The sequence below is a fragment of the Ranitomeya imitator genome, chromosome 2 (assembly GCF_032444005.1).
Source record: "Ranitomeya imitator isolate aRanImi1 chromosome 2, aRanImi1.pri, whole genome shotgun sequence".
Taxonomy (NCBI): Eukaryota; Metazoa; Chordata; class Amphibia; order Anura; family Dendrobatidae; genus Ranitomeya; species Ranitomeya imitator.
Genome location: NC_091283.1, coordinates 369,760,395 through 369,774,229, shown reverse-complemented (window position 1 = coordinate 369,774,229; position 13,835 = coordinate 369,760,395). Strand labels below are relative to the sequence as shown.

Here is a 13,835-nt window from a genome sequence, read left to right as displayed (position 1 = left end):
GTTGCAGAAGGCGTTGACAGTGGGTGGCGGTGGACAGGCTGGGGAGGGAAAGGTGCGGTCCATAGGCCACGGTTTTTAGGCCCTCGGCTGTTTCGGTCCACAGGCAGCTCTTTGCCCGCGGTCCGCACCTTGCCCAGGTCTGCTACAGAGGGATATTTGGACACTAGAATTTACCCAAGCTTTGAGGCCGACCAAGTTTATCCCGTGATGGCGGCAGTTTACCCTATGGCTGAAGGACAATGCACCATAAAATAAATGTTGTGCAGCCATGGATAGGTTTCAGGAACATGATAGCAGCATGATTTCCGGCATCTCTGGGAGGAAGTGTCAGTACCTCCATCTAATTTGCGGCAACTGCATGAAGACGTCCTCTCAGCACAGGACAATATTCCTGATCTCAACACTTGATGGAATCTACGCAATGATAATTAGATTGAAGGCTAGAGGCAAAGTGAGGGCCAATGTGCTACTAGATGGGTGTCTCAATAATGTGACCATTCAGTGTACATTATACTTAGTGGAATTGACAGGATAAAGCTGATCAGAGACATTGGATGTCTCAATCGTCTCACAATTTTCTGATTATGGAGACTGCTGGTCAGAATACGAGACCAACAGGTTGGATTTATACCGGAGACATACAGCTGTGTCAGTAGTGTAGCTACTGGGAGGGCAGAGAGTGCGGGCGCCCCGGGCCCCACGCTCTGAGGGGGCCCAGCCGGAGCTACGTTATGTAACTGTATCGGCGTACACAGCCCGCCAATACAGTTACATTCTGCGGCAGAGCAGGGAGACACGATCTCCCTGCTCTGCCACCCGGCTGCTATAGGGCCCATGAGCAGGCACGGGGGCGGTGCCAGCAGTGGGACCCCCGCCTGTCATTGCAGGATCATTGCAGGGAGCGTTACGCTCCCTCTCCCATCATCCCCCTCTCTACAACTGAAGCAGACACTGACAGCGGGCACGCTGACGTCACTACCTGGCGCTCGCTGTCAGGAGATGAGCGGGTCGGTGCTCGGAGCAGTGGAGGAAGCAGGGGGAAGAGAGGTGAGTATTTTTTTATTATTTTTTTTAATGGGGCTGCATTATAAAAGAGAGGTCGCCTGTTATGATAGGCAATTCAGTACCACAATGGACATAGCGGTCAGAGCACATACAGTGATCTGACAATAACCCAAAATCATAGAACGAGCTCTGAGATGTGGGAACTCTGCAGACCGCAATCCCTAATCCTCTCCAAACAACACTAGAGGCAGCCGTGGATTGCGCCTAACTCTGCCTATGCAACTCGGCACAGCCTGAGAAACTAACTAGCCTGAAGAGAGAAAATAAGCCTACCTTGCCTCAGAGAAATACCCCAAAGGAAAAGGCAGCCCCCCACATATAATGACTGTGAGTAAGATGAAAAGACAAACGTAGGGATGAAATAGATTCAGCAAAGTGAGGCCCGACTTTCTTAACAGAGCGAGGATAGGAAAGATAACTTTGCGGTCTACACAAAACCCTAAAGAAAACCACGCAAAGGGGGCAAAAAGACCCTCCGTACCGAACTAACGGCACGGAGGTACACCCTTTGCGTCCCAGAGCTTCCAGCAAAAAAATTAGACAAGCTGGACAGAAAAAATAGCAAACAAATAGCAAAGAAGAACTTAGCTATGCAGAGCAGCAGGCCCCCGGAATGATCCAGGGAAAAACAAGTCCAACACTGGAACATTGACAGGAAGCCAGGATCAAAGCATTAGGTGGAGTTAAGTAGAGCAGTACCTAACGACCTCACCACATCACCTGAGGTAGGAAACTCAGAAGCAGCAATACCACTTTCCTCCACCAACAGAAGCTCACAGAGAGAATCAGCCGAAGTACCACTTGTGACCACAGGAGGGAGCTCTGCCACAGAATTCACAACAGTACCCCCCCCTTGAGGAGGGGTCACCGAACCCTCACCAGAGCCCCCAGGCTGACCAGGATGAGCCACATGAAAGGCACGAACAAGATCGGGAGCATGGACATCAGAGGCAAAGACCCAGGAATTATCTTCCTGAGCATAACCCTTCCACTTAACCAGATACTGGAGTTTCCGTCTTGAAACACGAGAATCCAAAATCTTCTCCACAATATACTCCAACTCCCCCTCCACCAAAACCGGGGCAGGAGGGTCAACAGATGGAACCATAGGTGCCACGTATCTCCGCAACAATGACCTATGGAATACATTATGTATGGAAAAGGAATCTGGAAGGGTCAGACGAAAAGACACAGGATTAAGAACCTCAGAAATCCTATACGGACCAATGAAACGAGGTTTAAACTCAGGAGAGGAAACCTTCATAGGAATATGACGAGAAGATAAACAAACCAGATCCCCAACACGAAGTTGGGGACCCACACAGCGTCTGCGATTAGCAAAACGTTGAGCCCTCTCCTGGGACAAGGTCAAATTGTCCACTACATGAGTCCAAATCTGCTGCAACCTGTCCACCACAGTATCCACACCAGGACAGTCCGAAGACTCAACCTGTCCTGAAGAGAAACGAGGATGGAACCCAGAGTTGCAGAAAAATGGCGAAACCAAGGTAGCCGAGCTGGCCCGGTTATTAAGGGCGAACTCAGCCAAAGGCAAAAAGGACACCCAGTCATCCTGATCAGCAGAAACAAAACATCTCAGATATGTTTCCAAGGTCTGATTGGTTCGTTCGGTCTGGCCATTAGTCTGAGGATGGAAAGCCGAGGAAAAAGACAAGTCAATGCCCATCCTACCACAAAAGGCTCGCCAAAACCTCGAAACAAACTGGGAACCTCTGTCAGAAACGATATTCTCTGGAATACCATGTAAACGAACCACATGCTGGAAGAACAATGGCACCAAATCAGAGGAGGAAGGCAATTTAGACAAGGGTACCAGATGGACCATCTTAGAAAAGCGATCACAGACCACCCAAATGACTGACATCTTTTGAGAAACGGGAAGATCTGAAATAAAATCCATAGAGATATGTGTCCAAGGTCTCTTCGGGACCGGCAAGGGCAAAAGCAACCCACTGGCACGAGAACAGCAGGGCTTAGCCCGAGCACAAATCCCACAGGACTGCACAAAAGTACGCACATCCCGCGACAGAGATGGCCACCAAAAGGATCTAGCCACTAACTCTCTGGTACCAAAGATTCCAGGATGACCAGCCAACACCGAACAATGAACCTCAGAGATAACTTTATTCGTCCACCTATCAGGGACAAACAGTTTCTCCGCTGGACAACGATCAGGTTTATTAGCCTGAAATTTTTGCAGCACCCGCCGCAAATCAGGGGAGATGGCAGACACAATTACTCCCTCCTTGAGGATACCCGCCGGCTCAGACAAACCCGGAGAGTCGGGCACAAAACTCCTAGACAGAGCATCCGCCTTCACATTTTTAGAGCCCGGAAGGTACGAAATCTCAAAGTCAAAACGGGCAAAAAACAGCGACCAACGAGCCTGTCTATGATTCAACCGCTTGGCAGACTCGAGATAAGTCAAGTTCTTATGATCAGTCAATACCACCACGCGATGCTTAGCTCCTTCAAGCCAATGACGCCACTCCTCGAATGCCCACTTCATGGCCAGCAACTCTCGGTTGCCCACATCATAATTTCGCTCAGCAGGCGAAAACTTCCTGGAAAAAAAAGCGCATGGTTTCATCACTGAGCAATCAGAACCTCTCTGCGACAAAACAGCCCCTGCTCCAATCTCAGAAGCATCAACCTCGACCTGGAACGGAAGAGAAATATCTGGTTGACACAACACAGGGGCAGAAGAAAAACGACGCTTCAACTCTTGAAAGGCTTCCACAGCAGCAGAAGACCAATTGACCACATCAGCACCCTTCTTGGTCAAATCGGTCAATGGTTTAGCAATACTAGAAAAATTGCAGATGAAGCGACGATAAAAATTAGCAAAGCCCAGGAACTTTTGCAGACTTTTCAGAGATGTCGGCTGAGTCCAATCATGGATGGCTTGGACCTTAACAGGATCCATCTTGATAGTAGAAGGGGAAAAGATGAACCCCAAAAATGTAACCTTCTGCACACCAAAGAGACGCTTTGATCCCTTCACAAACAAAGAATTAGCACGCAGGACCTGAAAAACCGTTCTGACCTGCTTCACATGAGACTCCCAATCATCCGAGAAGATCAAAATGTCATCCAAGTACACAATCAGGAATTTATCCAGGTACTCTCGGAAGATGTCATGCATAAAGGACTGAAACACTGATGGAGCATTGGCAAGTCCGAATGGCATCACTAGATACTCAAAATGACCCTCGGGCGTATTAAATGCAGTTTTCCATTCATCGCCTTGCTTAATTCGCACCAGATTATACGCACCACGAAGATCTATCTTGGTGAACCAACTAGCCCCCTTAATCCGAGCAAACAGATCAGATAACAATGGCGAGGGGTACTGAAATTTAACCGTGATCTTATTAAGAAGGCGGTAATCTATACAAGGTCTCAGCGAACCATCCTTCTTGGCTGCAAAAAAGAACCCTGCTCCTAATGGCGACGATGACGGGCGAATATGCCCCTTCTCCAGGGATTCCTTCACATAACTGCGCATAGCGGTGTGCTCAGGCACGGATAAATTAAACAGTCGACCTTTTGGGAATTTACTACCAGGAATCAAATTGATAGCACAATCACAATCCCTATGCGGAGGTAGGGCATCGGACTTGGGCTCATCAAATACATCCCGGTAATCAGACAAGAACTCTGGGACCTCAGAAGGGGTGGATGACGAAATTGACAGAAATGGAACATCACCATGTACCCCCTGACAACCCCAGCTGGACACCGACATGGATTTCCAATCTAATACTGGATTATGGACTTGTAGCCATGGCAACCCCAACACGACCACATCATGCAGATTATGCAACACCAGAAAGCGAATATCCTCCTGATGTGCAGGAGCCATGCACATGGTCAGCTGGGTCCAGTACTGAGGCTTATTCTTGGCCAAAGGTGTAGCATCAATTCCTCTCAATGGAAAAGGACACTGCAAGGGCTCCAAGAAAAACCCACAACGCTTAGCATACTCCAAGTCCATCAAATTCAGGGCAGCGCCTGAATCCACAAATGCCATGACAGAATACGATGACAAAGAGCAGATCAAGGTAACGGACAGAAGAAATTTTGACTGTACCGTACCAATGGTGGCAGACCTAGTGAACCGCTTAGAGCGCTTAGGACAATCAGAGATGGCATGAGTGGAATCACCACAGTAGAAACACAGACCATTCAGACGTCTGTGTTCTTGCCGTTCAACTCTAGTCAAAGTCCTATCGCACAGATTTACGCTCACGCAAGCGTCGACCGATCTGAATGGCCAAAGACATAGATTCATTCAGACCAGCAGGCATAGGAAATCCCACCATGACATCCTTAAAGGCTTCAGAGAGACCCTTTCTGAAAATCGCTGCGAGCGCAGCTTCATTCCATTGAGTGAGTACGGACCACTTTCTAAATTTCTGACAATATACCTCTATCTCATCCTGACCCTGACACAAAGCCAGCAAATTTTTCTCTGCCTGATCCACTGAATTAGGCTCATCGTACAGCAATCCGAGCGCCAGGAAAAACGCATCAATATTACTTAATGCAGGATCTCCTGGCGCAAGGGAAAATGCCCAGTCTTGAAAGTCGCCACGCAAAAAAGAAATAATAATTCTCACTTGTTGAGCTGGGTCACCAGAGGAGTGAGGTTTCAAGGCCAGAAATAGTTTACAATTATTTTTTAAATTCACAAACTTGACTCTATCACCATAAAACAAATCAGGAATAGGAATTCTTGGTTCAAACATAGGCTTCTGAACCACCAAATCTTGAATCTTTTGTACATTTTTAACGAGATTATCCATTGAAGAGCACAGACCCTGAATGTCCATGTTCACACCTGTGTCCTGAACCACCCAAATGTCTAGGGGAAAAAAAAGGCAAAACACAGTGCAAAGAAAAAAAAATGGTCTCAGAACTTCTTTTTTCCCTCTATTGAGAATCATTAGTACCTTTGGCTTCCTGTACTGTTATGATAGGCAATTCAGTACCACAATGGACATAGCGGTCAGAGCACATACAGTGATCTGACAATAACCCAAAATCATAGAACGAGCTCTGAGACGTGGGAACTCTGCAGACCGCAATCCCTAATCCTCTCCAAACAACACTAGAGGCAGCCGTGGATTGCGCCTAACTCTGCCTATGCAACTCGGCACAGCCTGAGAAACTAACTAGCCTGAAGAGAGAAAATAAGCCTACCTTGCCTCAGAGAAATACCCCAAAGGAAAAGGCAGCCCCCCACATATAATGACTGTGAGTAAGATGAAAAGACAAACGTAGGGATGAAATAGATTCAGCAAAGTGAGGCCCGACTTTCTTAACAGAGCGAGGATAGGAAAGATAACTTTGCGGTCTACACAAAACCCTAAAGAAAACCACGCAAAGGGGGCAAAAAGACCCTCGGTACCGAACTAACGGCACGGAGGTACACCCTTTGCGTCCCAGAGCTTCCAGCAAAACAATTAGACAAGCTGGACAGAAAAAATAGGAAACAAATAGCAAAGAAGAACTTAGCTATGCAGAGCAGCAGGCCACAGGAATGATCCAGGGAAAAACAAGTCCAACACTGGAACATTGACAGGAAGCCAGGATCAAAGCATTAGGTGGAGTTAAGTAGAGCAGTACCTAACGACCTCACCACATCACCTGAGGTAGGAAACTCAGAAGCAGCAATACCACTTTCCTCCACCAACAGAAGCTCACAGAGAGAATCAGCCGAAGTACCACTTGTGACCACAGGAGGGAGCTCTGCCACAGAATTCACAACAGTCGCCTATGGGTGCTGCATTACAATAGAGAGGCTGCCTATGGGGGGGTGCATTACAATAGAGAGGCTGCCTATGGGGGCTGCATTATAATAGAGAGGCTGCTTATGGGGGGCTGCATTATAATAGAGAGGCTGCCTACGGGGGCTGCATTATAATAGAGAGGCTGCTTATGTGGGGCTGCATTATAATACAGAGGCTGCCTATGGAGGCTGCATTATAATAGAGAGGCTGCCCATGAGGGGCTGCATTATAATAGGCTGCACATGTGGAAAAAAGGTAATCCAGCTCCAAGAGATAAAATCACTTAGCTTTAATAGTATTCATTTAAACTAACAATAGGCTATAAGACATACAAAAACCGGATATACCAGAAGGAGAGTGCCTGTATAAACTGTACGCGTTTCGAACACACAAGTGCTCTTAGTCTCAGCCTATGGGGGGCTGCATTATAATAGAGAGGCTGCCTATGAGGGGCAGCATTATCATAGGCTGCCTATGATAGGGGTCACCATTATAATAGGCTGCCTATGATAGGGGGGCTGCATTATAATACAGAGGCTGGCTATGAGAGGGGGGCTGCATTATAATAGAGAGGATGCATATGAGAGTGGGGGTTGCATTATAATACAGAGGCTGCCTATGAGAGGGGGGTTGCATTATAATACAGAGGCTGCCTATGAGAGGGGGGTTGCATTATAATACAGAGGCTGCCTATTAGAAGGGGGCTACATTATATATCTGCCTATGGGTGGTGTATTATATTATAGACTGTTCATATAGGGAGTGCATTATACTATAGACTGCCTATGGGGAGTGCATTATACTATATGGAGGCTTATGGGGAGTGCATTATACTATAAATTCTGCCTATGGGGCTGAATTACACTGTTTTGATGACTATCTAGTGTATTATGCTATATGGAGGCTATATAGGGGGCCATCATACAGTGTGGGGATTATAGTGATGGGGCCATCATACAGTGTTGGAGCCATTAAATAGTTTGGGGGATATTAAGGGGTCAGTATATATATAGTGAGGGGGCTTTATACTGTGTATAAGAAAGCATCATACTTTGTATAGGGGAGCTGTACAGGGGGAGACTTGGGACATTATTAAATGTAAAGTGGGTACCTATTGTTATAGGGGAACTCGGGTTACTGTGACTGTCAAAGGGGCACACAGGGCAATATTACTTTCTAGGGGCAAAATATGGGCTCTGTTTTCTAGGGCACTTGCACCCGGCATTACTATATATAGTGGGTTGCTTTAGAATTTAGAGGGCACAGAGAACCACACAGCAGGTGCAGTAATAGGGACACATACGGCAGCAGCGGCTCAGTATTGCGGTATCAGGTGCAGTAATAGGGACACATACAGCAGCAGCGGCTCAGTATTGGGGTATCAGGTGTAGTAATAGGGACACATACGGCAGCAGCGGCTCCGTATTGCGGTATCAGGTGCAGTAATAGGGACACATACAGCAGCAGCGGCTCAGAATTGGGGTATCAGGTGCAGTAATAGGGACACATACAGCAGCAGCGGCTCAGTATTGGGTTAACAGGGGCTGTAATAGGGACACATACGGCAACAGCGGCTCAGTATTGGGGTATCAGGTGCAGTAATAGGAACACAAACGGCAGCAGCGGCTCAGTATTGGGGTATCAGGTGCAGTAATAGGGACACATACGGCAGCAGCGGCTCAGTATTGGGGTATCAGGTGCAGTAATAGAGACACATACGGCAGCAGAGGCTCAGTATTGGGGTATCAGAGGCAGTAATAGGGACACATACGGCAGCAGTGGCTCAGTATTGGGGTATCAGGGGCAGTAGTAGGCAGATATACTGCAGCAGCGGCTCAGTATTGGGGTATCAGGTGCAGTAATAGGGACACATACAGCAGCAGCGGCTCAGTATTGGGGAATCAGGTGCAGTAATACCGACACATACAGCAGCAGCTGCTCAGTATTGGGGTATCAGGTGCAGTAATAGGGACACATACGGCAGGAGCGGCTCAGTATTGGGGTATCAGGTGCAGTAATAGGGACACATACGGCAGCAGCGGCTCAGTATTGGGGTATCAAGGGCAGTAATAGGGTCACATACGGCAGCAGCGGCTCAGTATTGGGGTATCAGGTGCCGTAATAGGGTCACATACGGCAGCAGCGGCTCAGTATTGGGGCATCAGGTGCAGTAATAAGGACACATATGGCAGCAGCTGCTCATTATTGGGATATCAGGTGCAGTAATAGGGACACATACGGCAGCAGCGGCTCAGTATTGGGGTAACAGGTGCAGTAATAAGGACACATGGCAGCAGCGGCTCAGTATTGGGGTATCAGGTGCAGTAATAGGGACACATACGGCAGCAGCGGCTCAGTATTGGGGTAACAGGTGCAGTAATAAGGTCACATACGGCAGCAGCGGCTCAGTATTGGGGCGTCAGGTGCAGTAATAGGGACACATATGGCAGCAGCGGCTCAGTATTGGGGTATCAGGTGCAGTAATAGGGACACATACGGCAGCAGCGCCTCAGTATTGGGGTATCAGGTGCAGTAATAGGAACACATATGGCAGCAGCGGCTCAGTATTGAGGTATCAGGTGCAGTAATAGGAACACATACGGCAGCAGCGGCTCAGTATTGGGGTATCAGGTGCAGTAATAGGGACACATACGGCAGCAGCGGCTCAGTATTGGGGTATCAAGGGCAGTAATAGGGTCACATACGGCAGCAGCGGCTCAGTATTGGGGTATCAGGTGCCGTAATAGGGTCACATACGGCAGCAGCGGCTCAGTATTGGGGCATCAGGTGCAGTAATAAGGACACATATGGCAGCAGCTGCTCATTATTGGGATATCAGGTGCAGTTATAGGGACACATACGGCAGCAGCGGCTCAGTATTGGGGTAACAGGTGCAGTAATAAGGACACATGGCAGCAGCGGCTCAGTATTGGGGTATCAGGTGCAGTAATAGGGACACATACGGCAGCAGCGGCTCAGTATTGGGGTAACAGGTGCAGTAATAAGGTCACATACGGCAGCAGCGGCTCAGTATTGGGGTATCAGGGGCAGTAATAGGGACACATATGGCACCAGTGGCTCAGTATTGGGGTATAAGGGGCAGTAATAGGGACACATACATCAGCAGCAGCTCAGTATTGGGGTATCAGGTGCAGTAATAGGGAAACATATGGCAGCAGCGGCTCAGTATTGGGGTATCAGGGGGAGTAATAGGGTCACATACGACAGCAGCTGCTCAGTATTGGGGTATCAGGGGCAGTAATAGGGACACATACGGCAGCAGCGGCTCAGTATTGGGGTATCAGGGGCAGTAATAGGGACACATGGCAGCAACGGCTCAGTATTGGCGTATCAGGGGCAGTAATAGGGACACATACGGCAGCAGCGGCTCAGTATTGGGGTATCAAGTGCAGTAATAGGAACACATACGGCAGCAGCGGCTCAGTATTGGGGTATCAGGTGCAGTAATAGGGACACATACGGCAGCAGCGGCTCAGTATTGGGGTATCAGGGGCAGTAATAGGGACACATGGCAGCAGCGGCTCAGTATTGGGGTATCAGGTGCAGTAATAGGGACACATACGGCAGCAGCGGCTCAGTATTGGGGTAACAGGTGCAGTAATAAGATCACATACGGCAGCAGCGGCTCAGTATTGGGGTATCAGGGGCAGTAATAGGGACACATACGTCAGCAGCAGCTCAGTATTGGGGTATCAGGTGCAGTAATAGGGAAACATATGGCAGCAGCGGCTCAGTATTGGGGTTTCAGGGGGAGTAATAGGGTCACATACGACAGCAGCTGCTCAGTATTGGGGTATCAGGTGCAGTAATAGGGAAACATATGGCAGCAGCGGCTCAGTATTGGGGTTTCAGGGGGAGTAATAGGGTCACATACGGCAGCAGCGGCTCAGTATTGGGGTATCAGGGGCAGTAATAGGGACACATACGGCAGCAGCGGCTCAGTATTGGGGTATCAGGGGCAGTAATAGGGACACATACGGCAGCAGCGGCTCAGTATTGGGGTATCAAGTGCAGTAATAGGAACACATACGGCAGCAGCGGCTCAGTATTGGGGTATCAGGTGCAGTAATAGGGACACATACGGCAGCAGCGGCTCAGTATTGGGGTATCAAGGGCAGTAATAGGGACACATAAGGCAGAGGCTCAGTATTGGGGTATCAGGTGCAGTAATAGGGACACATACGGCAGCAGCGGCTCAATATTGGGGTATCAGGTGCAGTAATAGGGACACATACGGCAGCAGCGGCTCAGTATTGGGCTATCAGGTGCAGTAATAGGGACACGGCAGCAGCGGCCCAGTGTTGGGGTACCAGGTGCAGTAATAGGAACACATACGGCAGCAGCGGCTCAGTATTGGGGTATCAGGTGCAGTAATAGGGACACATATGGCAGCAGCGGCTCAGTATTCGGGTATCAGGTGCAGTAATAGGAACACATACGGTAGCAGCGGCTCAGTATTGGGGTATCAGGTGCAGTAATAGGGACACATACGGCAGCAGCGCCTCAGTATTGGGGTATCAGGTGCAGTAATAGGAACACATACGGCAGCAGTGGCTCAGTATTGGGGTATCAGGTGCAGTAATAGGGACACATACGGCAGCAGTGGCTCAGTATTGGGGTATCAGGTGCAGTAATAAGGACACATATGGCAGCAGCGGCTCAGTATTGGGGTATCAGATGCAGTAATAGGGACACATACGGCAGCAGCGGCTCAGTATTGGGGTATCAGGTGCAGTAATAGGAACACATACGGCAGCAGCGGCTCAGTATTGGGGTATCAGGTGCAGTAATAGGAACACATACCGCAGCAGTGGCTCAGTATTTGGGTATCAGGTGCAGTAATAGGGACACATACGGCAGCAGCAGCTCAATATTGGGGTATCAGGTGCAGTAATAGGGACACATACGGCAGCAGCGGCTCAGTATTGGGCTATCAGGTGCAGTAATAGGGACACGGCAGCAGCGGCCCAGTGTTGGGGTATCAGGTGCAGTAATAGGAACACATACGGCAGCAGCGGCTCAGTATTGGGGTATCAGGTGCAGTAATAGGGACACATATGGCAGCAGCGGCTCAGTATTCGGGTATCAGGTGCAGTAATAGGAACACATACGGTAGCAGCGGCTCAGTATTGGGGTATGAGGTGCAGTAATAGGGACACATACGGCAGCAGCGGCTCAGTATTGGGCTATCAGGTGCAGTAATAGGGACACGGCAGCAGCGGCCCAGTGTTGGGGTACCAGGTGCAGTAATAGGAACACATACGGCAGCAGCGGCTCAGTATTGGGGTATCAGGTGCAGTAATAGGGACACATATGGCAGCAGCGGCTCAGTATTCGGGTATCAGGTGCAGTAATAGGAACACATACGGTAGCAGCGGCTCAGTATTGGGGTATCAGGTGCAGTAATAGGGACACATACGGCAGCAGCGCCTCAGTATTGGGGTATCAGGTGCAGTAATAGGAACACATAAGGCAGCAGTGGCTCAGTATTGGGGTATCAGGTGCAGTAATAGGGACACATACGGCAGCAGTGGCTCAGTATTGGGGTATCAGGTGCAGTAATAAGGACACATATGGCAGCAGCGGCTCAGTATTGGGGTATCAGATGCAGTAATAGGGACACATACGGCAGCAGCGGCTCAGTATTGGGGTATCAGGTGCAGTAATAGGAACACATACGGCAGCAGCGGCTCAGTATTGGGGTATCAGGTGCAGTAATAGGAACACATACCGCAGCAGTGGCTCAGTATTTGGGTATCAGGTGCAGTAATAGGGACACATACGGCAGCAGCAGCTCAATATTGGGGTATCAGGTGCAGTAATAGGGACACATACGGCAGCAGCGGCTCAGTATTGGGCTATCAGGTGCAGTAATAGGGACACGGCAGCAGCGGCCCAGTGTTGGGGTATCAGGTGCAGTAATAGGGACACATATGGCAGCAGCGGCTCAGTATTCGGGTATCAGGTGCAGTAATAGGAACACATACGGTAGCAGCGGCTCAGTATTGGGGTATGAGGTGCAGTAATAGCGACACATATGGCAGCAGCGTCTCAGTATTGGGGTATCAGATGCAGTAATAGGTCAGTATTGGGGTATCAGATGCAGTAATAGGGACACATACGGCAGCAGCGGCTCAGTATTGGGGTATCAGGTGCAGTAATAGGAACATATACGGCAGCAGCGGCTCAGTATTGGGGTATCAGGTGCAGTAATAGGAACACATACCGCAGCAGTGGCTCAGTATTGGGGTATCAGGTGCAGTAATAGGGACACATACGGCAGCAGTGGCTCAGTATTGGGGTATCAGGTGCAGTAATAGGGACACATATGGCAGCAGCGGCTCAGTATTGGGGTATCAGATGCAGTAATAGGGACACATACGGCAGCAGCGGCTCAGTATTGGGGTATCAGGTGCAGTAATAGGAACACATACGGCAGCAGCGGCTCAGTATTGGGGTATCAGGTGCAGTAATAGGAACACATACGGCAGCAGTGGCTCACTATTGGGGTATCAGGTGCAGTAATAAGGACACATATGGCAGCAGCGGCTCAGTATTGGGGTATCAGGTGCAGTAATAGGGACACATACGGCAGCAGCGGCTCAGTATTGGGGTATCAGGTGCAGTAATAGGGACACATATGGCAGCAACGGCTCAGTATTGGGGTATCAGGTGCAGTTATATGGACACATACGGCAGCAGCGGCTCAGTATTGGGGTATCAGGTGCAGTAATAGGGACACATACGGCAGCAGCGGCTCAGTATTGGGGTATTAGGAGCAGTAATAAGGACACATACGGCAGCAGCGGCTCAGTATTGGGGTATCAGAGGCAGTAATAAGGACACATATGGCAGAGGCTCAGTATTGGGGTATCAGGGGCAGTAAAAGGGACACATACAGCAGCAGCGGCTCAGTATTGGGGTATCAGGTGC

General features: G+C 49.2%; 1 protein-coding gene across 1 annotated transcript in view; it reads left to right on the top strand.

The window, feature by feature from the left end:
- Positions 1–13,835, top strand: part of LOC138666595 (oocyte zinc finger protein XlCOF8.4-like) — a 59,241-nt gene that overhangs the window by 24,456 nt on the left and 20,950 nt on the right. The gene's annotated exons all lie outside the window — the stretch shown is intronic.